This window comes from Mobula birostris, chromosome 8 (genome assembly GCF_030028105.1).
Source record: "Mobula birostris isolate sMobBir1 chromosome 8, sMobBir1.hap1, whole genome shotgun sequence".
Lineage (NCBI taxonomy): Eukaryota > Metazoa > Chordata > Chondrichthyes > Myliobatiformes > Myliobatidae > Mobula > Mobula birostris.
In genome coordinates, this window is record NC_092377.1 from 48,333,218 (window position 1) to 48,361,195 (window position 27,978).

Sequence of the window (27,978 nt, forward strand, 5' to 3'; positions counted from 1 at the left end):
TTTGATTTCGGAAGTAAAGAATACTGGAGCTGTTTTACTTCCAACAAAATATAGTTAATATTTGAGAGAAAGATCTGCTCACTACAATTAAACCACAGCAACAAAACAAAAATCTATTTGTGTGTCGACAATGGGCATTAGGGAGGATTGATGACGGACAAGCCAGTGTAGCGATGGAAAAAAAAGATGCGCAATCAAAATTGGGATCGCATCCGGACCTCTGGGGGAACCCTAATCTCTGGTAGGGAAAGCTGAAAGTAAAGATAACGTGTTGGAAAGAGTTAACGTTGACTATTTACGACATGACACTTTTTCCCAAACTCTGAAATCTAAATTGTGGTTATAGCTTCATATGAGCTCAATACATCGAAAGTGGAGGAATGCAGCGAAAATAACAGAATGGGGGAACTTCTTGCGGTGTACGTAATGAAATCAGTACAAACACAGAGTTGTGGAATATAATTATAAACCCTAGTTAAACTAATGTTAGTCCTGACATAGTTATTTCCTTTGAAAAACTCGCTAAGAATACAAAAATATTGATATTGTTGTTTATCAAAACGCCATGGCAATTTTCTAATCGCGAGTTTTTAATTCTCTTATGATACTGAGTGACAGTTAACCTTAGTGATCGCAAGTAACTTTCTGCCTGCAACATATTAGCTATTGCTGTGTTTAAGTCGCAGATTTGTTATTAACAGTGTAATTTGATAACATTAACCGTTGCGAGTATAAACTGCGATGTATCTTCTGACAACAAATCAAAGACTTCGCCAGTTTCGACCATACGTTATCCTTTTCGCTCATGAATTGAATACAGTGCTGTGATGGAGAAACAAAATCGAACTAGATTCAGTATTTAATGAAGTTAAGTCTAGTGAATTGTGTACTATGTTTTAAACTCATAAAAAAATCTTAGATATTACGTGCTGAATCAATAAGATATTGGGTTGAAATTGCCGAAGGACCTCATGCGTTTTTTTGTGGAATCTGGCTTTATAATGCAACTGAAATTATTGACGCTTTTGAGTGTCAAACTAAGAAATATATTCAAATACTGCCTTTCTTAACATAAATGGGATGAAAATTTCTGCCACTTACAAAAAGGATTTGCCAGGTATCAAAGTTTAGGACTTGACCGTGCTCACTCGATTCTGGTTTATGCCGCTTTTAAAAAGGAATGGAGCTCTGTGTGTTCAAACAGTTTTCGATGCGCGCCAATCGCATTGTTCCTATGTTGCGAATACATATTCACAACACAGGGACAATGTTCAGCTGTAATGAGCAGGCTGTATCTGCCCACAGCTAATGGTCTATTTTAAAGTGTAGAACGAAGCTTTATTCTTTTGTCGGTCACCCTAATGCTGGTTTAAAGTATAGTAGAAAAAATGAATTAAAATGACCAGAATTACTTCTTATTAAAATGTAGACATCTTCTTTGAGCTCTTGGAAATTAAAAAATCCATATGATTCCTAATGAAGTGGTAGAAGCTAACTTCACCAGACTCACCTGACTGCTGTAAGTGTTCGGTTTGTCGAGTTATCATCACAACCCCAAGTTCATCATTTAATCTATTTTAAACGTAAGAAAGCAGGAATCAGTTCTAAATGTCATCCCAACATTTGGATGTCACAGAAGCGATGTTTCTTCAGATCGAGCTGGCTCCATTTATTCTGCCATGCCATCCAAAAGCACTAATTAATCTGATCGAATAACTTTACATAATTGAGGTCATCAATAAAGGAAAATGAAATAAGGATTATCTAAATAAATAAGACCTGCTTGCTTGAAAGTAATTGTCATGCTGAATGGTGGGTGTTTAAATACGTTAGGGTTATTGCAGCACCAATTACTTAAAATTGTTGACTTTATAACAAAACATTATTGGGATGCCAGTTTTAGACCGAAAGATTTATCTTTCTGCATTATATGACCGTAGAGATCATGTCATTGCAATTTTGTCAATCAGACAAAAATATTAGTGATTAATGTATTTCAGGTTTAGCTAGGCACACGTTACATGTAGTGCTCAAACTTATGATAGAACTGGTTTTGGTTTGATACTCAGGTTGCGGTTACACCTTTATACTGCAATCGCTCAGATAAACTATGAGGAAATGGCAGATGATGAATCGAAATTTAAAGCACGAGCTCCACCCCGGCCGCAGTCTAATTTCTAGCGGAAGATTTAGAGGGGAACGATTTTAAGGTAAAGTTCATACACCAGTTGCTAAATTACTAAGGCGCGCCGCTATCGTCTGTCCTTGGATTTGTTATAACGCGAGTAGCGCTAATCGTGATAGCCTTTACAATAGTGCGTAAAATGTATATTGAGAGGAAAGACGTGCATAGTTTACGTACAAAATAACCTCAATATTCCCTGGTGCGGTTTGGGTCACCTTAAACGATAGGTTTTTTGGCTATTGAGATAAATGGAATAGACTCTGTCGTTGACGTATCACTGAAAACTTTAGTTGCAATAGTTTCGCAGTTAACCATCAGCGATGAAGTATGTCCAAGCACTTTCATAGTCGTCTACTCTGAGTCTTGGCTTCCTGCACTTTGTCTGCATTGCTTCATAATAGTAATATAAATTTGATTTCAGTGTTCTTCCACTCAAGATTTTAGTTAATACACCACAGGTGAAAGTTGAAACTCACACCCTATATTTCTTAACCTTTGTTTTTTTTTAATTTCCTCTCGGTAGGTGCTTTAAAATGAAGCCGTACACCTAATGAGATTTTCATCAGCGTCATACTGTTCCTCACTTGTAATCATTTCTCAAATGGCAAATTGAGTTCGAGGAATTAAGCAGCTTCCACGCTATGCATTTCATAGCTTCGGGTTGGCAAATCTGAATATTATTTTATAGAATAATAAAATAAACAGAATAATTATTCACCCTGTTAGGGGAAAACACACACTCATTGCAGGCGTAAAGCAGACTTGGGGAAGGGTATTTTACAACCGTACGTCGCGTTGTCTTGTTTAGCCTCAAGAATCATAACCTGTGACTGAAAACAAACTGATCCTTTATTGCAGATCCATTTCTTACTGAGCTACCTGAGTGCAAGGCGATCAGTTGCTGCTTCCTGTGTAAAGACATGTTTCCTTTCTACAGCATCTTCAAAAAACGAGAAGGTATTTTAGCTGCCAGTGTTTCATTTAGGGAAAGCCTGTATTCTTAATCGATGCGGGGTTGAGATGGATGCATTCCAGTAAAATGTACTCAAGTCAAACAACTCAGTATTTAAACTTTTGAATATTCCCTTGTAATTATATCGCTTATTGGTCTTACTTCATTCTACGCTACCGATTCTGGCAAAATATGGGCACACCTATCATAATGTTTCAAGCGACTAAGAACAAGCTGATTAAACAAATTGAAGTGTCATTGAGGAAACGGGGAAGATTTTTCTGAAATTGGAAAACCCATTTTATTCCGTAGTTACCCAAGATGCATCTCCAATGTCGCAATTCTCCAAGAACTACACCTCAAGACGAAGATGAGAAAAAAATCCTCTTAGACACCATGTGCCCAAGTTTAGGAATGGATGAAGATAATGGGAGGTTAATGAAAAGGCCCCAAGATAAATCAGTAAATCTAACAATTTTTCAACTTATAAACAAAAAGGATTAAAAATTCTAATGCATTTTCGAAGTGGGTGTAGAAGGGTAGTGCACTTTTAAATATATCAAGATTATTGGGTCTGCATTTTTAAAACAAAGAATAGATCTACCATTCCGTATAGATAATTAAATGGAGTTTTCACTCCTGGTCCTCATTTATTCAGTGCATGGGGATTCTTAACAGCATCTATATAACAATATGCAGTATGTGGAATCTAGTGTCCATCTTGATTTCACCGATAACACCCCCCCCCCACACACACACACACACACACACAGATGCACCCACTTAGGTGGCATGCTGTATGCTGTTTCCATCATCAGGTAGTCCAATACAGTGAAGGGTTGTTCTGCTATTGTTGTGATGAGTCCAACCTGATGAGGCATCAAGGAAAGCAATCCATAACACATACCCAAGCAACATCAACAAACTGGACAGCTTACTTGTCCTGAAGAAGGGTCTCTGCCCGAAATGTCGACTGTACCTCTTCCTATAGATGCTGCCTGGCCTGCTGCATTCCACCAGTATTTTGTGTGTGTTGCTTGAATTTCCAGCATCTGCAGATTTCCTCGTTTTTGAGTTTCCTTGTCTTGCTTTAAAGACTGTTTCATTAATGATTCTTCTGTCTAACTAATGCTTAGCATGTCTGAGACATTGTCACTTGGATTTCAGCAGTCTTCTTTGATTGTCTAATATTCTGTATCAAAGGTCTGAATGAACACAGTATTTCCATGTTTTATGCATTATCATCATAATTTTTACTATTTGTGCTAAAGTTATATTCCATTTGCAATTGGTCCAGTATTCTATCTGTTTTATTTGTTACTTTGCAAACTTGGTTTGGAAACTGTTGCATTGGGTGGGTATGTTGACCTTCAGAGATGGCAGCATGGATTCACCAAATCAACACCTGGGCTTAGTTAAATAATCAAGTTACTTTCATAATCCTGAACCCAACACTCAGTGCAGAACTGAGGGACAACCACATAGCTAACTGATTTTGTTGTCTTTACACTGAAGATCTGAGAGGCAGCCACGTAACTAATGGTGTTATCTTTTCACTGAAGAACTGAGGGACAACCACATATCTGATGTTGTTGTCTTTTCACTGATATCTAAGATCATGACCCTTTTTGGCTTCCTATTGGATATAATAGGCAAAATTTAAAATAAGAATAAATACAGAAAAGTTAATGTTTCAGATGGAAGATCTATTGATTGCAAAGTGATTTTTGGAATCCAAATGTTGTGAAAGACTTTCTTATAAATCTTTCAAAAGTAAAGGATCACTTGTATGATGATTAAAAAGAAGTGTAATGTTTGATATGGAAAAAAAAACTGTTGCTACTTGATCAGGGTATATTTAATGTACTGAGTGACCTTTCCAAACTGATATTTAAAAGTACTTTTTTCACATTAAATATAGTAAAAATATGAAATTTTCCCCTCATAGGATATACATTTTAGAAATAAGCAGCTTTCAAGACTATATGTTTGTTAAGCATGGGCATCAAGTGATATTGAATGAAAGCAAGAAAATGGAAATGAAGTGCTATTCAGTTTTTGTCTAATTATGGAATTCATCATATATCTATTTCCTATATTATTCATTTGCTTTATTTTCTTATTGCTAATTATGAAAATAGTTTTGGTTATTGTTCATTTTGTCAGAGGACAAAAGGCAATGAAAAGATTTGATAGAACTGTTTATGTTTAAGTAGCTCAAGTGTTGTTTCAATGTCAGTGAGGGAGCTTTCCTAAACTTCATTTAGGAAACAAATAGTTAAGATTTAGAGTGTTCTGTCCAAGAGGGCAGTTTCAATAATAGCCTTGAAAATTGAACTCTATAAATGTTTGAACCAGAAAGGGATATGGTAAAACAAAAGGAAACTAGAATGAACTGGATTGCTCTTTGAAAACGCTGATGCTGACTTGCTGGAATGAATGGTCTCCTTCTGTTTGCACTATTCTATATTCCAATTGTATTTTAACTCTCTAGTCTTTTTTCTTTATGCTGCAGACAATTTTCAAACTTGGGCTGATGGGCACACAATTAATTCCACTTGGAGAGTATTTTTGCTAGCACTGCCTCACAGGATATTCATTACCCCTGCTCAGGACACTGCATAAGTTCGAATCATGGATGGGTTAAACTCCTCATCTAGTAATCAAAATATAATTATTTAAAAATAACAGACAATTCTTAAACTAATATCTTCTGTATTAGATTTGAGAATATTCAGTAAACCCTCTAGGTAGTTGGCAAACCATTAATTTGAGTCTCATTGAAAATTAAATAAGTCTCTAAAATCAATGGGTTTAGATGAGTCTCACTAAACTATCAACATGGCCAGCCACAACTCTGTAAACTCAGAAACCTAGATGAGCTACTTCTATCACTTAATTAGACCACAGCAGTTCTCTCTCTAACTCCAGCCACTCACATTCTTTACATAACTCTTTACATCCTTGCCTAACAAAACTCATTGATCTCTGATTTGAGAATTTCATTGCATTTGTCGTCAACAGTATTTGTTGGGTTCAGAGAGCTCCAAATTTACCAAATTTATTTTTAGCGAAGAGATGCTTCCTGATGTCATGCCTTAATGACCTAGATTTAATGCTTGCTTAAATATTGATCTCTTAAAAAAAAGTCAGAGGAGAACTGAAAATGCTTAAAGAATATTTCATCTGGTTGAAATGATTCTGTTTCATACATTACTCATCCATATGAATTTGAACAGACTTGGTTTTAATTAATAATAATAAGAAATCCTTTAGCAGTGAGAAGAGGACATCTTGTCTTGCTTCCCTAGCTGGGACTCTGAATAATTTATTTGAATGTTACCATAATTCTGACAGGTTTGGCCCATTTGTATTATTCTAGTGAAAATAATTTTGAATAACACAATAATGAAGTGGTTTCTTTGTCTTTAAATTGGATATTTCTTAAAAAGGAGACATAGATTGCTAACATGAACTTTCACTTAACTGTAACAACAGTTAATTTGAATATTTGAAGAATATGTCCATCAAGTCCTATTTCTATCACAGTTGGGTCAATCGATTCTTATTCAAGTAACCTAAAGCTGTTATATTAATATAATCAGAATACTCTTTTATAAAGTAATCATGTTCTGAAAGTATAAACCCAGTTGTTTGAAATGTGGTCAAGATCATCAAAAATAATATAACATGGGGCATTCTTTTGAAAATCATTATAGAGTGGATAATAACATATTCTCCCAGGGAATATAGTGTCTCCTTTATTGCAAATCAAGAGTATTTATAGTTAGTAGATTGTAAGACATGTTACTTCAGGGGATTTCAATTAAAAATCCCATTTGTGCCCAAGAAATTTGTGGCGTAATACTGTAGATCAATTAAGTAATTGGATCTACTTAACTCCTGTAACGTGTTTACAGTTTGAACAAGTATACTGTGCACAGAATGCTAAAAAGAAAAATCATAATTAAATCTTTAGTTTGTTTCACAAGATAATTCATTACATCGGGGACTATTTATTTTTCTTCTCTAACAGAATGATTTATTTTATTTCCTAGTTTTAATTCTCTAACATCTTCTTTTCTTCACTTCTTGAAATAAACTGTAATTTTCAGTGCTTTATTGTTCTGACATGATCTTGTTTTCTTGTGCAAAAGTTCTCTACCTGGATTTTCCTATTGAGTTATAAATTGCCAAAGTAAATACAATGTTGATTGGAAGGCGATTGCAAAAGTTTCCAACATAGAAGTAAATACAATCTCTCTGAGGTCACTCTGGCCTATAACGATAATTTTATAATCATTTTTAGCGCCAGTGTCTTTCCAAAACAGGTGTCTCCATTCTTAGCATTTATTTTTGAAACGCGACGAATAATCTCGCATCTACCCCAGAGGCGTATTTGTGAATAAATGGAAAAATACGCGAAAACATTAAAGGAACAATTGCTTAGAAAAGGAAGGCGCTGATGAGGTGTAGAGGAAACCTGTTTATTAACTTTGGACATCTCTTATCACAGACTGCACACAGGACGTTCCAGTTGGATCACCCGTACAATAATTTATATTTTTACAACAATATTGTGTAGTGCCACCCGTTCATGTGGATTTCAGATTACTAGCAGCACGATTCTGAGGTAACCGATTATGTTTGTTGTTTCCCTGTGCTGAAATCTGAAAGACTGAAAAATAAAGTAGATTGCTACTTTATTTGAAACTCAGGAGAGATTGGAAACACGTGCTGCTTTGTGTTGGAGCGAGTATCAAAACAATTTGGAATCCCGACGCTTTGCAGCTTCAGGGGTAGACCACTTTTTATGCCAAAGTATTAATCGGACATATAGACACATTTTTAAGAGTCCAGGCATTTTTGTTTTGGTTTAATCCGCTGTTGCACATCGCTAAATCCACTAGTTGCTCATTTCCTTATTTCTGCATCGTAATAGGATGGCATGATTTATTCTCCGCAGGCTTATAAGTAGCTTGTTGAAATATTTTGATCTTGTACTTGATACCTTGAAATCTGTATTTAAATCTTACTGCTCTAATACCATTTGAAAATGTTATAATAGGGATATACAGTACTTGAACTGCTTTATTAATGAATGTGTTATTTCAATCGAATTTGTTATCTAGAAAATGGCCCTAATAGGAAGAGATACCATAATATTTGCTCTTCTCTCTTTCTTCTCTGAAGGTGTCCCTGGAGATGTAGAATAATTTCTTTCCATTGCGGGTCTCTGGGTTCTTAGGAGATGAGGCCAGCGAAAAGGAAGGAGCGGGCAGCTAGGTAGCTCGCGATATTCTACACCCCTCTCTTTGTTAGCGTTCGGCTCCATATGCTACTGACATATGGATTCAAGGTTCTTGATGGCATTCTGAATGCTCCTTCTCCACTTTGATAGGTCATTGGCCAGGGACTCCCATGAGTCTCTGATGATGTTACCTTTCATCAAGGAGGTTTTGAGAACATCCTAGAAACTTTTCCGCTACGTACCTGGTAATCCTTTTACCCTGACGCAACCTGGAAGAGTATGGGAATCTGGAATCTGATGTTGACATGTGAACATCATGGCAGTCCCCTGGAGTGAACTGGCTCCAAGTGAAGTCTCAATGTTGGGACTGTAGTCTGGGAGAGGGCATTCACATTTACTCTCACACCCTGTCCCAGGGTTTTTAGGATCTTGTGTAAAGATCGACAGTGATATTTCTCCATTGATATTTGAAGTTATAAGAAGTCCATTGTACAATAGAAGAGGAATCTGCTGTTCATTCCATCATGCGTGTTTGCATGTGAAATCTTATTCTTCAAAAATTCTTCTCCTTAAAGGAGCAAAGGCTCTTTTAGTGCTCTGGGACAACAGTCAATTTTATTATCAATATCTTTCTTTACTGAGAACACTTGGTTGTAGTCTATGTTTTCTAGGATCTTTTTCTGGAATTTTACTGTATTGTACAATGAGGATCTATCAAGTTGAGTTTTGAGCTTGGACATACTGCACCCATTGTATTCAATATTGAATTCTCTGACTTAAAGGAACTTTATCTGTCTGTATCAGATCTAGTCATTTAACTTTTGGTTATTCTGTTTGCATAGGCTATCGTGCTGAGCCATGTCATTAACTTCATGTGCATGTAGCTGCATTTATTAATACATTCCTCCACCTTTGTCTCTCCTACTGAAAACTAATCTGTTTTTCTCTCTTTCCCATTTCTGTTTTTATTTGAGTGTTGAATAATGATTCAGCACAAGAACTGATGGTGGCTTTTAGTGGAAGACTGAAGTTGAGATGATATTGTTCTTGACTGGAGGTGACGGAGAGAAATTAACTCCACTTGAATGGAAAGCATGTTAATGATGAAGTGTAGCATTGAATGAGAAAGAATGAAAAAGATATTGTGACATTGTTGTGCTTTCACATAAGTCATAGGAAGACTTATGACTTAAGGGGAAAACAGACTGCTGGAGAACAGACAGGCTGAGCAGCATTTGTGGGGTGAATGGAATCCTAAGTGATTTGGTTCAAGATCTGATAGCAGGCTCTGCATTACTCTTCACTGCGTCTGGTCCTCCGGTCATTTTCTCCCCAGTTATTACCCTTTGCTTTCTTCTACTGCACCAATTTTGGATCTAATTTCCCACCATTCATTTGGTCTTCCACTGTTTTAGATTTTTCATCTGTCGTCTTGCAGCTCTTTATTAAACTTTTTGTCAAACTGCTTTCAGACCACATACAAACTGCTGTCCTTATCAATTCTAACTGTTACCTTCTCAAAAAAAGCCATTTGTTTGAGGGATGTATGTCCTTTGTCACATCCATACCATCTACTCTTGATTAAACTGTGCTTTCCCAAGTGATGTTAGCTACAGCCTTAAGAACGTTGCCTATATTCAGCTCAGATGTACTAATATCTATATCAGGATGCTGTTTATTGACTACAGCTCAGCATTTAACGCAATCATTCCTATATTTCTAATTGAAAAGCTTCAAAACTTGGCTCTCTGTACCTCCCTGTGCAACTGGATCCTTAACTTCCTCGCCGGGAGACCACAATCTGTGCAGATTAGAAATAGTATCTCCACATCACTGACAATCACCACTGGTACCTCAAGGATATTGTGCTTAGCCCACTACTCAACTCTCTCTACACCCATGACTGTGTGGCTAGGCAGAGCTCAAATGCCATCTATAAATTTGCTGATGATACAACAATTGTTGGCAGAATTTCAGATGGTGACTTGAGGGTGTACAAGAGTGAGATATATTAGCTAGTTGAGTGGTGTCACTGCAACAACCTTGCACTCAATGCCAGTAAGACCAAGAACTAATTGTGGACTTCAGAAAGGGTAAGACAAGGGAACACACACTAATCCTCATTGAGGGGTCAGAAGTGGAGAGAGTGAGCAGTTTCAAGTTCCTGGATGTCAATATCTCTGAGGAACTTTCCTGGGCCCAACATATTGATACAGCTTCAAAGAAGGCACCAAAGCGGGAATATTTCATTAAGAGTTTGAGGAGATTTGGTATGTCACCAAAGGCACTTGCAAATTTCTACAGGTGTACCATGGAGAGCATTCTAACTGGCTGCACCACCATCTGCTATGGGTGAGGGTGCAGGGTACTGGAGAAGACTGAAATAAGCTGCAGAGTTATAAACTTAGCTCCATAGTGGGCATTAACCTCCATAGTATCCAGGACATCTTCAAGGACTGATGCCTCAAAAAGGCAGCATCCATCATTAAATACCCCCAACACCTGGGACATATCTTGTTCTCATTGCTACCATCAGGAAGGAGGTACAGCAACCTGCAGGCACACACTCAATGATTCCGGAACAACTTCTTCCCCTCTGCCGTCTGATTTCTGAATGGATGTGGAACCCATTAATGCTACTTCACTACTTGTTTTTATTTTTATTTTTGCACTCACTGTAACTCACAATTTTTTGCTCTATTATTATGTATTACAGTACATTGCTGCCCCAAAGCAACAATTTTCACAGCATATGCCAGTGATACTAAACCTGATTCTGATTCTCCCTACCAAAATTAGGCTGATTTGCTTATAAATGCTTGATCTTGTACTTTCCTCTGTTTGAAGCACATTTCCATATTTGCATTCTTCAACTCCTGAACTGTCCAGCTTGTTCACAAAAAAAGAATTTAAAAATAATCGTCTGAACCTCCACTACTTCCTCATTCATTTCACTTAACACATGGAATTCATTTCACCTAAACCTAATAACATGTCTATTTTTTGAACATATTAAGTCACTTAATATTTCCCCTCTATGCTTATCATATTAAATGATCTAATTCAAATTTTATTAACATTAATGTAAGTATACTCCTTTGATTTGATAAAAAGGGAGTATATAAACAGAATCATGCACCCTGTCCGGATTACGGAGGAGGAAGTGTTTGCTTCCCTGAGGTAAATCAGGGTGGATAAATCCCCAGGGCCTGACAAAATGTTCCTGCAGACCCAACAGGAGGTGAGTGCAGAAATTGTCAGTGCCCTAGCAGAGATATTTAAAACATCTTAAGTGACAGGAGAGGTACCAGTGGACTGGAGGATAGCCAATGTTGTTCCGCTGTTAAAAAAAGGCTCTAAAGATAAACCAGGAAATTATAAGCCAGTGAGTCTGACATCAGGTGTGGAAAAGTTATTGGAAGGTATTCTAAGGGACGGGATACATAACTAGTTGGATAGACATGGACTGATAAAGTATAGTCAGCATGGATTCGTGTGTGGTAGATCACGTTTAACCAAACTTAGAGAGTTTTTCGAGGAAGTTACCAGGAAAGTGGATGAAGGCAAGGTAGTGGATGTTGTCTACATGGACTTTAGTAAGACATTTGACAAGGTCCTGCATGGGAAGTTGGTGAAGAAGATTCAGTCACTTGACATTCAGGATGAGGAAGTAATTTGGGTTAGACATTGGCTTTGTGGGAGAAGCCCAAGTGTGGTGGTAGAGAGTTGCCTCTCTGACTGGAGGCCTATGTCTAGTGGTGTGTTGCAGAGATCAGTGCTGGGTCCTTTGTTGTTTGTCATTTATATCAGTGATCTCGATGATAACGTGGTTAACTGGATCAGCAAATTTGCAAATGACATTAAGGTAGGAAACAGTGAGGAAGGCTATCATGTCTTGCAGAGGGATTTGCATCATCTGGAAAATTGGGCTGAAAAATGGCAGATGGAACTTAATGCAGACAAGTGTGGTGTTGCCTTCTGGTAAGACTACCAGAGTAGGTCTTACATAGCGAATGGTAGGGCACTGAGGAGTGTGGTAGAACAAAGGGATCTGGGAATACAGGTGTGTAATTCATTGAAAGTGGTGTGATAGGTAGATAGGGTCGTAAAGAAAGCTTGTGGCACATTGACCTTCATAAATCAATGTATTGAGTACAGGATGGATAATGTTGAGGAAGCAGGGAGACTGCAGAAGGACTTAGACAGATTAGGAGAATGGGCAAAGAAATCACAGATGGAATACAGTGTCAGGAATTGTTTAGTCAAGCACTTTGGAAGAAGGAATGAAAGCATAGACTATTTTCAAAATGGGCAGAAGATTCAAAAATCCACGGTGCAAAGTGCCTTGGAAGTCCTCCTGCAGGATTCCCTAAAGGCTAACTTGCAGTTTGAATCAGTGATGTGATGAGAGGTCGATGGATAGTGGTGAACCGAAGTGCAGAGTGAAGTCTAGAATTAACTCAGACTCAGACACAAAATAAACAAAATAACAAACAAAATCGAAAGGCAAAATCACAAAGAGTAGTACCCGAAATAGAACTCCTACGATTGTGCACAGAGTGCTCAGCACAAGGCCTTTAAGTACAGACAGTATTACGCAGTCTGAGTCTTTAAAGGACAGCAGCAGCTAACCATATCCTGGGGAATTGTACTGCCATGACTTGGATGCCTGCCGCTGTTCAGTCCGGACCTTTACAGAACCCCCCCACGGCTGGCAGATGGAACTTAATGCAGACAAGTGTGGTGTTGCCAGGGTAGATCTTACATACTGAAAGGTAGGGCACTGAGGAGTATGGTAGAACAAAGGGATCTGGGAATATAGGTCCATAATTCATTGAAAGTGGTGTCACAGTTAGACAGGGTCAGAAAGAAAGCTTTTGGCACATTGGTCTTCATAGATCAATGTACTGACTACAGGAGATGGGATGTTCTATTGAAGTTGTTTAAAACGCTGGTGAGGTCTAATTTGGAGCATTGTGTGTAGTTTTGGTCACCTACCTACAGGAAAGATGAAAACAAGGTTGAAAGAGTGCAGAAAGAGAGAGAATTTACAAGGATGTTGCCGGGTCTCGAGGACCTGATTTATTAGGAAAGATTGAATAGGTTAGGACTGTGTTCTTTATGATGTAGAAGATTGAGAGGAGATTTGACAGAGGTATACACAATTATGAAGGGTATAGATAGGATAAATGCAAGCAGGCTTTTTCCACTGAGTTTGGGTGGGACTACAACCAGAGATCATAGGTTAAGGGTGAAAGGTGAGATGTCTGAGGAGAACACCAGAGGAAACTTCTTCACTCAGAGTCATGAGAGTGTTGAATGAGCTGCTGGCACAAGTGGTGTGTGCAAGCTCAATTTCAATGTTTAAGAGAAGTCTGGATGGGTACATGGATAGTAGGGATATGGAGGGCTGTGGACCTGGTGCAGGTCAATGGGAGTAGGCAGTTTAAATGGTTTCAGCATGGACTAGATGGGCTGAAAGAATTGTTGCTATGCTGTACTTCTCAATTACTCTAAAGTTGTACACAATGTATTCATTAAGAACCATATTTATGCCTTTTATACCTATACGCAGATTACTTTTTTGGTATCTAGTACATCCTATCTTGCCTTCGTAATTCCTTTTCACATTACATATTTTCCTAGATTTTTCCCACAAATAGCATTCTGTGCAGTCCCTTTACCTTCCTATTTCCTTCTTAAATTCACCCAGCACTCTCTTTATGCTATAAAGTTCTCTTTTTATTTGCTTCATTATACTATATCTGCTGCTCAATAACTGGACAATCTAGATTTGTAAATTCCATTCTTTTTCTTAGTCTGAATGTATGTGTACTGAACTTTACCACCTCTTTCTTGAATGTGTCCTTACGTCTTTGTAATGAGAGAGTTAAGAAAAACATTGTTCAGCTTTAATTAAATTACAGCAAAAAAATATAAATATTTCTCCAGAATCAATGAGAAAATATAAAATGTACATCAATTCTCCAGCTCAGCAATCGACATCAATCACTCAGGATGTACAGCACTGCGGCGCTCTCTGATTTCTTGCAAGGGAATCCGCAGCATTTCTTAAAAGACACTGTTCATGATAATACAAAGAAGTAGGCTTCAATCAATGTAGCGTCAAATTTTCCATCTCACAGAATGAGTGTTCACTTCTTCAATATAATCCGTCTCTGCTCCCACTATAAATCCTTTCGTGCTTTTGCTACCTCTAAACTTAATTATTCCTTCTCCTTCTAGTCTGTGTCTCATCTTTCATGCTGCCTAAAATTAAAGTCAACCCAAACTCCCCTGCATATCCTAACTTATTCTATCCACCTATCAGTGCAGTCCCTGATTACCTAGATTAACTACCTGTCCCCATTTGTTTGATTTTGTATTCTTGTCTTCCCATTGCTTCTGATTTACTTCTTCCTGATCTGCTTTCCCACACCATCCAATCTCCACCCACCACTCTCAGCCTTACACCTGAGAATGCTTGTATTACTCCAAAGATGATCATTTATTTTGCCCACAATTTCCAGTTGTTCCTCCTTTGTACTCTCTCACTTGGGGTCACTGAAGCTCAGTGAATTATCCTGGATGAAATCACCCAACTCAGCACAGACTTCACATAAAAACTGGAACCTTCCTATTCTATTTGGTTTTAGCAGAAAACGATGCAATGCAGTTATCCATTGGGCTTTTAGAATTGCTACACTGAAACTAGTTACACATTTATTATAGTCTGGATATGGACTGCTGAACGTAGTTTACCACTGACAATAAATTGATAAGTCAACTTGGAAACTTTCAGTGAAGTCTATAATTTAATTTAAAATGAGAACTCAGCTTTGATAAGTGATATTACACATGATATAAAGGGCATTTTATTTGTTATACAGAGATGTCGATGTACATTACACTTAATTGTCCTGTGAATGTGAGTATGAATTGTTTCTGGTCATGGTTTGACTATGACTCTGTTGGTTAGGGATATAATTACCAGGTGATGAAGAAGGAACAGTAATATATGTTCAAGTCAAAATAGTATTCTTGTGATTTTGCTATTCTTAACCTGTATATAGACGATGATGTTGAAATAACTTTATTGATACATCCCATAGATATTAAATACCTCAGTCAGACTGTGATGGGTCAAATAGGTAAGTCAGTGAGTTATAGTGTCATACAGCATGGGAAATTGCAGTTCAGACCAACTGGTCATCTGCCCAATATTCCTATCTAAGCTGGACCCATTTGTCTGCGTTTGGCCCACATCCCTCTAAACCTTTCCTATCCATGTACCCATCCTAGTCTATTTTTAAATGTTATTAATGTACCAGCCTCAACCACTTCTTCTGATAGCTCATTCCATATACTGACCAACCTCTCTCACCTCAAGCTTATATCCTCTAGTTCTTGATTCTCCACGGTGCAAAAATTAAAGTGCACATTCATCCAATCTATGACTCCCAATTTTATGCACACCTATAGGCTCTCACCTCCCTCTTTTACGCTCCAATGAAAACAGTCCATAGCTACTCAACCGTCTTCCATAACTCAGTCCTACAAGTTCCAGCAATCTCTTAAGTCTCCTCTGCATTCTTTCCAACTTAATGGCAACTTTCCTACAGCATGGTGAATAAAACAGAACAAATATTTCCAAAGGTGGCCTCATTGTCTTGCACAACTGCAACATTTTATCCCAACTTCTTTAGTCAATGTCCCAACTGAAGGCCAGCGTGCTAAAAGCCTCCTTCACCACCCTGTTGATGGCAAGCATCACTTTCAGAAAACTAGGTAATTGTACTCCTTAATCCCTTTGTTGTAGAATACTCCCAAGGCCCTGTTATTCTCTGTGAAAGTCTTATACTCATTTGTCTTCCCAAAATGCAACACCTTACACTTATCTCCATTTGTTATTCAGAATCAGGCTCAGGTTTAATATCACTGGCATATATCATGACATTTGTTTTGCATCAGGAGTACAGTGCAATACATAAAAATGAAAACCGTAAATTATAATAAGTATATGTAAAAAAAGAAAATATGATTAAATAAGTAGTGCAAAAATAGAGGAAAAAATAGTGAGGTACTGGTCATGAGATCAATGTCCATTCAGAAATGGCGGAGGGGAAGAAGCAGTTTGTAAAATGTGGAGTGGTGTCTTCAGGCTCCTGTACCTCCTCCTTGATGGTAGCAATGAGAAGAAGGCCTGTCCTAGGTGATGGGGGTGCTTAATAATGGATGCCACCTTTTTGAGCTATTGCCTTTTGAAGGTGTCCTGGATGCTGAGGAGGTTAGTATCCATGACAGAGCTACCTGAGTTTACAACTTTCTACAGCTTTTTCCGATCCTGTATAGTGGCCTTTCCATACCAGATAGTGATGCAACCAGTTAGAATTCTCTCCATGGTACATCTGTAGAAATTTGCGGGTGTTATTGGTGACACACCTATTCTTCTCAAACTCCTAATAAAATATAGCTGATGTCAAATATAGCCTTCTTTGTAATTGCATCAATATGTTAGACCCAGGATAGATCCTCAGAGATGTTGACACCCAGGAACTTGAAACTGCTTACCCTTTCTACTACTGATCCCTCAATGAGGATGACGTGTGTTCCCTTGACTTCTCCTTTCTGAAGTCAACGATCAATTCCTTGGTCTTACTGAGACTAACTGCAAGGTTGTTGCTGATCAGCCAGCTTCTGTACACATCCTCATCACCATCTGAAATTCTGCCAGCAATAGTTAAGTTGTTGACAGATTTATGGATGCCGTTTGAGCTATGCCTAGCCTCACAATTGCGGGTGTAGAGAGAGTAGAGCAGTGGGCTAAGCACACCATGAGGTTGATTGTCAGTGAGAAGGAGATGTTTTCGCAGATATGCACAGACTGGTCTCCTGGTGCGGAGGGAGGTACAGAGGCCCATGTTTTGGAGCTTGTTGGTTAGAACTGAGGGTATGATTGTGTTGAATGCTGATCTGCAATCAATAAATAGCAGGTTTACATAGGTATGTATTGCTATTGATCAGCTGTCCTAAGGCCAAGTGGAGAGCCAATGAGATTGCATCTGCTGTAGACCTATTGTGGCGAGTGGAAAATTACAGTGGGTCCCAGTTCTTGCTTAGGCAGGAGGTCATTCTGGCCATGACCAACCTCCCAAAGCACTTCATTCCAGTAGACATGAATGCAGCTGGTCAGTAGACATTGAGGCAGCTCACCCTGCTCCTGTTGGGCACTGGTATGATTGTCACCCTTTTGAAGCAGGTGGGAATCTCTGACTTCAGCAGTGAGAGATTGATGATGTCCTTGAATACTCCTGCCAGTTGGTTGGCATAGGTTTTCAGAGCCCCAGCAGGTGCACCTTCAGGGCCTGGGGCCCTGCAAGATATCAGAGGTTTTCAGAGCCCCAGCAGGTGCACCATCAGGGCCTGGGGCCTTGCGAGGTTTCTCTGACATTGCCCCCTGAGACAGAGAACACAGGGTCACCAGGTACGCACAGGTGTGGTTTTATTCTCCCTTTCAAAGTATGCATGAAAGGTGTTGAGTTCAACTGGGAGTGATGCATCATGGCCATTCATGATGTTAGGTTTTGCTTTGTAGGAAGTAATGGCCTGGATGTCATGCCAAAACTGACGCGCATCCAATTCCATTTCTAACCTTGATTGGAATTGCTTTTTTTTTGCTCTTAAAGCAGTATTCTAAAGATTGTACCTGAACTTTTTGTATATTTCTGGATCATTATTCTTTAATGCCATAGACCTAGCCCACAGCAGACCACGAATCTCTTCATTCCTTGACTCACTTACCTTTACTGATCAAGGTCCCTCAGTAAATCCAGATGACCATCATCAATGTCAATAACTTCACCTATTTTAGTGCCATTTGCAAATTTACTAACCATGCCTTCTACATTCTCATCAAAATTATCAATATATTTGACAAATAGTAATTTAGCGCTGGAGAACACTACCGGTCATGGGCTTCTAATTCAAAGGGCAACCCTTGACCCTCATCCTGTTCATTCTATCATTAAGGCAATTGCGTATCCACTAAGCTATCTCTCCCTGGACTTCTACTTTGCATACCTCCTGTGGTTCCACAAAAGTATATCTACTTTGGTCTATTTTCTCTGTGCTTACTCCTTTTCCCTTCATGAATTTATATATATTTTGGATTCTCTTTAATCTTCTTTGATTATTTCCACCTTATGTCTGAGTTCCATTTATTAAGCTTCACTGGATGCTTATTCAGTATTTTCATCTCAGATGGTTGCCTTAATCAGAAATTTATCTCCCCCTCCTGTAAATCCTCCATCTCTATACCACAGTTAGCAAAGGTAAACTGAATCATTTAGCTGCCAGACCTGTCCCCACCTTAGCCATGTTTTGTTATGACTATGATATCCCAGCCCAATGTAGCTATGAGTTCATCCACCTTACTTGTCAGACCTCTAGCTTGGAGTAAATGCAATTTAATCCAATAGTCGGTCCTTGTTCCCTGCCATACTACCGCCTATCTTGTCTACTGACCTAATTGACATTGAATTTTGAATCATCTTTCAGTCTTCCATCTTCCTCATTCTTTAGATCCCACCTCTCTGCCAATCTACTTTGAATCCTTCTTAGTAAGTCTTGAGTCTAATAGGATTGGTCTCATGTATTGCCATGTTCTAAAATTTAGTTTACTAGGTGAGTACTAAGTATTCCATCAATCTCTCTGTTGATGAAAAGTTACCAAGAGGACAGGAAGTAAAAATCAGTCTCAGTGTACCCAGCAGCTGTCTTGTTGTACTCACAATGTTTATATAAAAATTGAAAATACTAGGCTTAACAATGGCCTCCCACAGCTGGCTTAGCTATACATCCTTTCACTCTGCATCCTGTAAGGTGTCTATCTACTGTTCCAATTACTCTGTCTAACATTGCCACCTTTCACTCTATGATTCTGATAAGTTTATTTTTTCCCTCTGGCACTGGTTGTCGATTCCATTTCCTGCTTTCTCCCCTTCCTCTGCTAAAGTGTGATTCAGTTACCTTGTCCCATTACCCTGTTGATTAACTGGATCAATGCCATCATCTCCACCATCAACCATACCCTTCCTGCCTCTTCTTTTACAACACTCCATCAGGCATCTTTCTTACACTGGTCCAATGTTCACTTCTTAATTATACTTACACCCCCTCATCTTCCTATGATGGCCTGCAGTGCAAGCACAGGAATTGCACTCTTCTCTACCATCATGATGTCTCTGAAATTCTTCAAATTTAGTCAAAATTGCCACTGTTGATAATTGGAGGTAGGTCATTATGGATCCAAAATGAGGATAGATTTCTTCACTGAGATGATGGTGAGTCTTTGGAATTCTCTATTCTGGAGGACAAGTCATTTGATTTCATTCAAAAAAGTCAATTTTTTCTCTAAACTTGGAGGCATAAAGCAGGAAAATATGGTTGAGATGGAAGAATAGCCAACATATTGTCGAATATTTTAAAGAGCCAAATAGCCTACTCGCTCCTACTTATTACATTCATATCTTAGGTCTCAGCTACAAGCGAGAGAACAAATACAGCTAAGAGGATTGCTTTGCAAACTCCTTCACTAATTCTCCATGCACAACCATGAAGTTTCAATAGTTTATCATTTTATTCTCTGATCTGTTCTCACACTGTCCTTTTTGTTCTTCACCTGATGCATTGCCTCAATGAAGTCAGAACTGGTCAAGGTATAGTGTCTAAGTTGTTGATTAGACATACCTCCTATACCTAATCAAGTGGCCACTGAGTATATGTTTGTGGTCTTCTGCTGGCATAACTCATCTTCTTTAAGATTCATCATGTTATGCATCCAAGGTGCTTTTCTGCACACCACAGTTGTAATACATTGTTATTTGAGTTACTGTCACCTTCCTGTCAGGTTGAACCAGTCTGGCCATTCTCCTTTGACTTCTGTCATTTTCACCCAAAGAAATGACATTCAGTGGATTTTTTTTTGCTTATTGCACCTTTCTCTGTAAACTCTAGAGACTGTTGTGCATGAAAATCCCAGGGGATCAGCAGTTTCTAAGATACTCAGTTCACGTCGTCTGGCACCGACAATCATTGCATGGTCAAGGTCATTTGGATCACATTTCTCCCCTATTCTGATGTTTGGTCTGAACGTCAACTGAACCATTTGACCATGTCTGTATGTTTTTATGTATTAAGTTGCTGCCACATGATTGGGTAATTAGATATTTGCATTAACGAGCTGGAGTACAGGTGTCCTAATAAAATGGCTACTGAGTGTAGATTGCCAGCTGCAACACTGACTTAAACATTTTCAGATAATAGTTTATCTGAACCAGTTTAAAAGTTCCTTTGGCTCATCTTTTGTCCCGTTATCTACCTATCTATCAGACTTATTGTGGTAATACACACAAAATGCAGGAGGAACTCAGAAGGCCAGGGAACATTTAGGAAAAGTGTAAACAGTTGGCGTTTAGGGCCAAGATCGTTCATCGGGACTGATTACTTATAGTGGGATTTCTGTGCCCCAGAAGATTGGCTTAAGATAGGAGAAAGAGAGGCTTATTTTATTCTAGGGCCCAGAAGCCATACAGAAACACTTTGCAAAGACAATTGAAGGAAATAGCTATGGCTGTCAGTGTCAAGGATCAAACCGAGCGTTGCTGTCCATGAGAGTTCACAACTGCATTTGTTTTAAATATCACTGATTACATCATTTAAAACAATATCTCACCAATTGCACCTCTAGTTAAAACACTATTCAATCCACCATATGCACAATACATTGATACCAACAATATACAGCAATAAGAAAATAGCTATCAGTGTCTAATAATAATATGCCTTACTTCATCCTCATACCATTAACACATACTTCACATACACATTTCACAAATTCTAAACACCATTGGTTATTCAACTACAAAAGACATAACATCTTTTTTAACATTAGATTTGGAATTTGGATACTACTTGCAAGAGCATTACTCATAGCCAATCCCTATTCCTTTGAGTAGGTGGAGTTGGGGTGTTTTCTTGAACCACTGCATTCCCTCCACTGAAGTTATTCCTTTTGAGTAGGGAGTTCCATAATTTTGACCCAATGACAATAACGGTCTGGCAATATATTTCCATGTCAGGATGGTATGCAACATGGAGGAAAGCCTAATTCCAAATAGATGCTGCCCTTAACCTTCTGGGAGGTGGAAGTCTCATCAGTTGGGTAAGTCCGAGCAGTGTCATCAGAGTGAGTAACTGCAGTGCATTTTGGAGATGGTATACACTACATCCATAATACACCAACAATGAATAGAGTACCAATCAAGTGGGCTGCCTTTTCTTGGATGGTGTCAAGGATCTTGAGTCATTGAAACTACGATCATCCAATGTAGTGAATGCCCCTGACCTAAGATGGTATAAAATTGTTAGTGTGTGTATACTGCATATCCAACACCTATCCTCCTCTTGCATCCACAGTTGAATTTCTAGTCACCAATTTGTTGATGATGAGGGACTCAGTGATGGGAATGCTATTCAAAGTTAAGGAGAGATGGTTAGACATTCTCTTATTTGTGAAGATCATTGCATAGTGCTTTCATGGAGCAAATAGCACTCGCCACTTATTTGCTTTGCATGAATGTTGACTAGGTCTTGCTGCATGTAGCCATGAAATAGTTCTTTTGCTGAGGAGTTGCCAAGGAATTGAACAACGTGTAATCATCAGTACCCAGTCACAGTTTTGACGTAGTGGAAAGAACCCTTATTGATGAAGCAGCTAAAAGTAGACAGGCATCAGACACTTCTGAGAAACTTCTACCATGATGCCCCAGTCTGGAAAGATTGACCTCCATTAACCATAGTCATCCTAATTTTTATGAGGTAAGACACTAAACATGAGAGGATTTTCCCCTTGAAGCCCATTGACAAATTTTACCAGTATTACCTTGGTGCTACACATGGTAAAAGGCAGTCACTTTCATCTCATCTTTATGATGTGCAACACTCATTAGCATTCTTCCCTCTCTTTTTCAGGACTTAGTTTAGAAATAGAAACAGAAGTAGTTCATTCCATCCCTTGTCCCTTTTCATCATTTGTTAAAATTATGGCTGGCCCTTTACCTCAGTGCACTTTTCTTGAACTACTGTTAGATCATTTGGTTACCTTGATATCTTAAGGTCTATTGACCTCTGTTTAATATAGTAAGCAACTGAGCTCCTATAGATCTCTTGAATATTGAATTCCAAACATTTTACAATCATTCAATGAAGAAAATTTTTCTATGCTGTCTCCTGAATGGCTATCTCCTTACCGTGGGTCTTTGACTCTTGGTTCTAAGTACCACAGCTCCGGGAAACAGTAACTCTATATCCATTCTGACAAACCCCTTCAGGTTCACCTCTCATTCTTTCAGACATTACACACCTACTCTCCTTAATCTCTCTTCGTATTGCAATGGTATGGGGTTTGGCAACTCCTAAGATTCTAAACTCCTAAGATTCTAAACTCCATATATCTTAAGCCATATCAGATATGAATAGCCTCAAATACACTCACTAAAGGGCGACAATACTGTAACTACCCAATCTTCAAAGACTTGTTTACTTCCCTGTTTATTTTCTGCAGCGAGTTTTAGATGCCCATACCCAACATTCAAGTGGTAGGTCCCTCTTCCCTTCCAAGGAGAAGATACTTCCAGCTAACAAAGTAGTTTAAAACACAGTTCACACATCAAAGTTGCTGGTGAACGCAGCAGGCCAGGCAGCATCTCTGGGAAGAGGTACAGTCAACATTTTGGGCCAAGACCCTTCGTCAGGACTAACTGAAGGAAGTGCTAGTAAGAGCTAGTAAAACTCAGTTCATTTATTTACAGTGATACCCATTTGAATCCACACATTCTTAAAATATATTTAAAATCACAGAGAATTTTTATCTTAAATGCTTATTTTGCAATTACAAATTGTTTTTTCTTAAATTCCAAGTATTTCCAAAACACAGACGCAACTCCTATAAACTAATAAGATTTATCATGGTGTGGATGAACATGTCATCCGTTGCAGAATCCAAAGCTAGAGGAACAGATCCTATTCACACTGTTTTCCAAAAATTTTTCTTCATGTTCTTCATCCACTCCTAATAAACCTGAACTGCTCTCTACATTTATTCCCTTTCTCTCCACTTGGATGACTTCATACACATATGATATATTCTCTGATGACCTTTCGACACAAATGGTCTGAAAGCATTTCGGAGACATAGTTCTTCAGCTACCTACCTTTAATGCTGTGAAGCAGTGAAGCTAACTTCCTTGAACACATAAAATCTGTAAGCACATCACAGTTATTGAAATGCTAAAAAATGTTGTCCCTCTGTTCTGCATGCTTCTATGAACTAAGCAATTTAAGAGTCAGCATGTCTGTTTGAAGCAACATGGATTAAACAACCCATTGTCTTATACTGCATCTTGAACAGTAATAAAACAGGTGTAGTGAGCTGAACCTTACTTCTCCCAGACAGAACATTTGGGAGAAGCTTGTTTGCAAAGCTGATCTTTAAACAATACCTGCTTAAACCTCAAAGTGATTAGTGCTTTCTATTTACATTTCTAGAACTGAAGACTGACTTCCCTTTACGACTGGAAGTCAAACAACTATTATTTGGATGTTTACTTACATCTGTTTGTGATTTTACAAGTGGCAGACACTGTGTTTAGAAAGCGAGATTAGCAAACAACCAAGAAAGAGAAAGAGGCCTACTAGCCAAGAAATGACATCCACCCCAATATAAAAAATCTACAATCCCAAGAACAATGATTTGATAATGGATAAACTCAGATCTCCTGCAGCTGCAATATGTCCCTTTTGTACACAATGTATACAGCTAGTATACTTGAGCTTCTGGACTGTAATCACTTCTATGACTTTGAATGGAGTGGACTCAATGCTGTTGAAAGTCCGCGATACATTCTTTGGTCTGGATTTGCAAAGCATCGTGCATGTGACTCATTATTGAGTTATCTGAGGGCTGTTTCACATTCTCTAAAACTGCTGCATTATTAAAAAGTGTGAATGGAAATTAATAGTGTATGCAGCCCACTCTTAATCTGTGACAGTCATGATGAAAGATCTGAGTATGCCTGGGTCAGTCTCCTTCCTTAGGAACTTCTTCAGTTACACATTAATTGGTCTTTGATAATCTCAGCCATCTTCCTTTGTGTCATAAATGACTTTTGCCATGGTCTCTTATTTTTTGAACCGTATTAACTTTAATTATACATCCATTATTCAATGACACAATCAGTTAAATGCTGCAATGTTGTCAAGCCCAACAACAATCATCCACCTCTTGGACTTTTTTGAGTTCATGTGCTTCGACCTTGCTCTGACTCTGTCTTGCACACAGAGCTCGGAAAAAGTGACAAAACAGATTTTTAACGTCGTATACCAGTGGGTGGTTGTTGTCTCCCACTCGCTGTGAAAATGGGGGGACACCTCCCTCTCCCTTATTAGGGAGAGAGAGAACCTGTGGTTTGCCAAATGTCGGATGAAATGCGAAGGGGGGAGATGGGGAGGGACTTTGGAGTTCTAACGTTTAACTGTCATTCACTCTTTGGGGCACTTCTTTGTTTTGGTGGATGTTTGTGAGGAAAAAGCATTTCAGGATGTATATTGTATACATTTCTCCAACATTAAATTGGACCTTTGAACATTTTAACCTGCAGGCCTCGAGCCTCAGACCAGCCTCGCCTTCACTCGCCTCTTTATTGTTTGTGATGATCACCACAATTTTCCACAGAAAAAGTGTTACTAATAGAGTATTTAGTTGCATTTCTTGCTTTGAAAACCGCCAGTAAGCAGTCACTCAGAATCAGAATCAGGTTTATTATCACAGGCATGCGACATGAAATTTTTTAACTTAGCAGCAGCAGCAATATAGAATGCAATATAGAAGGAAAAAAATAAAATAATAATAATAAAAAATAAATTTAAAAAATCAATCACACTATACGTATATTGAATAGATTAAAAATTGTGCAAAAAGCAGAAGTACTATAAAAAAAAGTGAGGTAGTGTCCAAGGGTTCAATGTCCATTTAGGAATCGGGTGGCAGAGGGGAAGAAGCCGCTCCTGAATCGCTGAGTGTGTGCCTTCAATCTTCTGTACCTCTAGTCTGATGGTAACAGTGAGAAAAGGGCATACCCTGGGTGCTGTATGTCCTTAATAATAGACACTGCCTTTCTGAGTCACTGCTCCTGGGTACTTTGTAGGCTAGTACCCAAGATGGAGCTGACTAAATTTACAACCCTCTGCAGCTTCTTTCAGTCTGGTGCAGTAGCCCCTCCATACCAGACAGTGATGCAGCCTGTCAGAATGCTCTCCACGGTACATCTATAGAAGTGTTTGAGTGTACTTGTTGGCATACCAAATCTCTTCAAACTCCTAACGAATATAGCCGCTGTCTTGCCTTCTTTATAACTAAATCGATATGTTGGGACCAGGTTAGATCCTCAGAGATCTTGACACCCAGGAACTTGAAACTGCTCGCTCTCTCCATTTCTGATCCCTCTATGAGGATTGGTATGTGTTTCTTCATCTTACCCTTCTGGAAGTCCGTAATCAGCTCTTTCGTCTGACTGACATTGAGTGCCAGGTTGTTGCTGCGGCACCACTCCACTAGTTGGCATATCTCACTCCTGTAAGCCCTCTCGTCACCATCTGAGATTCTACCAACAATGGTTGTATCATCAGCAAATTTATAGATGGTACTTGTGCAGCACCATCTTAAACTGCGATCTGAAGGCAGAAAATTTGTAGAATGGACTCAATTGGATCAAATGGACTGGACCTCAGGTTTATGAACTCAAGACTATTCTGAATGCTGTTGCTTGCTTTTGTTGTTATCTTGATTTGTATTTTTTCTCTTGCTCTCTGAACATTGGGAGTTGGTCTTTCTTTTCTAAATCGGGTTTCTTGTATTGTGGTTAGCGCATGTAACAATTAACATATTAACATTAACTGACTTTAGCTACTAGCCTTCAGATTTTGGGTGTGATGGTGGGAAGATCCTGGCACTTAGAAACTGTTACATGTAGTTCCAAGGAAACATTGTAAATATGGATTTGATTGAATTGTCCTGAAATTTTCTTTGATCGTTAGCACATAAAATGTTATGTCGTGTTGGTTCAAGCAGACCTCCTGCTCCAAAAGAGGGTCTCGGTCTCTCTCTTCTCTCACTCCCTCACACACTTTTTCTGTCTCTCATGGCTCAAAAGGCTGTCAGTGTACTTGTGATATGTTTTCCTAATAAAGAGACCGCTTCATGTCCACCTGTGCTTCCCAGTACTTCTCTCTGGTGAATCCAATCATGCAACACTTTGATAATAAATGTACTTTGAACTTTGATTGGTTTTGAACATATCTAAATCAATTCCTTAGGGCAGTACAGTCAGAGTGGTGAACTTTCAGATAAAGTATTTTTCTGTATGAATAACCTCATCTCAGGTTTGTGTAGAGGTAAAAGATCTTTGGCACTTTTCAAAGAATTTATGATGTGCAAGAATAAATCCCTCAATTGAACCAACCAAAGGAGATTAATGATTCAAAAGAGCAGAAGCAAAAGAAAAAAACAACAATTCTGAAGCTGGATATCAGAAATAAAAACAAAAGATACTAGAAATACTCAGCTGGTGAGGCAGTATCTGTGGAAAAAGTTACAGGATTCACATTTGAGTTCTATGACCCTTCCTGGAAACTGAAAAAATTAATTCTGATTTTCTCTTTACAGATGCATCCTGACCTGTTCAAAGTTTCCAGCTCTTCTGAGATTATTGGGTCACCTTTTTTTCATTTGATGTTGAGAGTACTTAGGGGAAGAGGTGAGGGGAGTGGTTATTTCTGTTCAAGTTGCCTTGGTTCAAAAAGAGTTAATCTGCTGTGGCGACTCAAGAGACTGCAGGATGCTGGAACCTAGAGCAAACAACCTTCTGAATGAATTCAGTGGGCCAAGCAGCATCTATAGAGGCAGAAGGAAGTTCAGCATTTCCAGTCAAGACTTTGTAACAGGCCTGAGAGTGTAGAAGGAAGATAACCAATATAAAGAGATGTGAGGGAGTGGTGAGCTAATGGCTGGTAGGTAATAGGTAGAATTACATGAGGTTGGAATGATGGGCAGATGAAGCCAGAGGAAGGGCGGAATTTTTAGACAGAGGCTGGGAGGTTATGAGTGGAACCAGATAAAGATGCGATGATGGGCTGATGAGTGTGATGGGAAAGGAATAGGAATGATTTGTCCAAAGAAGATGAAACACAGATGGGGTGTGTGGCTGAATTATTTCTTTTAATTTGTATTGTACTTGGGGATGACCTAAGGATGAAATTGTGCCACAAAATCTGGACATGTGTATTCTTTCTTTGTCAATGTCAATGTGGATATTGTTGTTTTATTTGTGCAACGGCAGATAGGAAGTAGCTTCTTGTGTTACATTAAAAAGTTAAGATTTTAAAATACTGTATACAGTATTAAGCATCTTTTTGAGAAAGAAGATTTTTTTAATGACTTATTCTGTCATAGTCTGGTATGTGTGTGATTTTTTT

The 27,978-nt window shown here is 38.6% G+C and overlaps 1 long non-coding RNA gene across 2 annotated transcripts; it reads left to right on the forward strand.

Annotated features, from left to right (window-relative positions):
- The first annotated feature begins 6 nt into the window (after positions 1–6).
- LOC140202188 (uncharacterized) lies at positions 7–27,838 on the forward strand. Of its 2 annotated transcripts, XR_011887026.1 has the most exons (4): positions 7–241; positions 2,070–2,210; positions 3,044–3,142; positions 27,170–27,838. It is a non-coding gene; the product is annotated as an uncharacterized lncRNA (long non-coding RNA). The 2 variants fall into 2 exon arrangements; XR_011887025.1 differs by lacking the exon at positions 27,170–27,838 and having other exon boundaries at positions 3,044–3,231.
- The last annotated feature ends 140 nt before the right edge of the window (positions 27,839–27,978 follow it).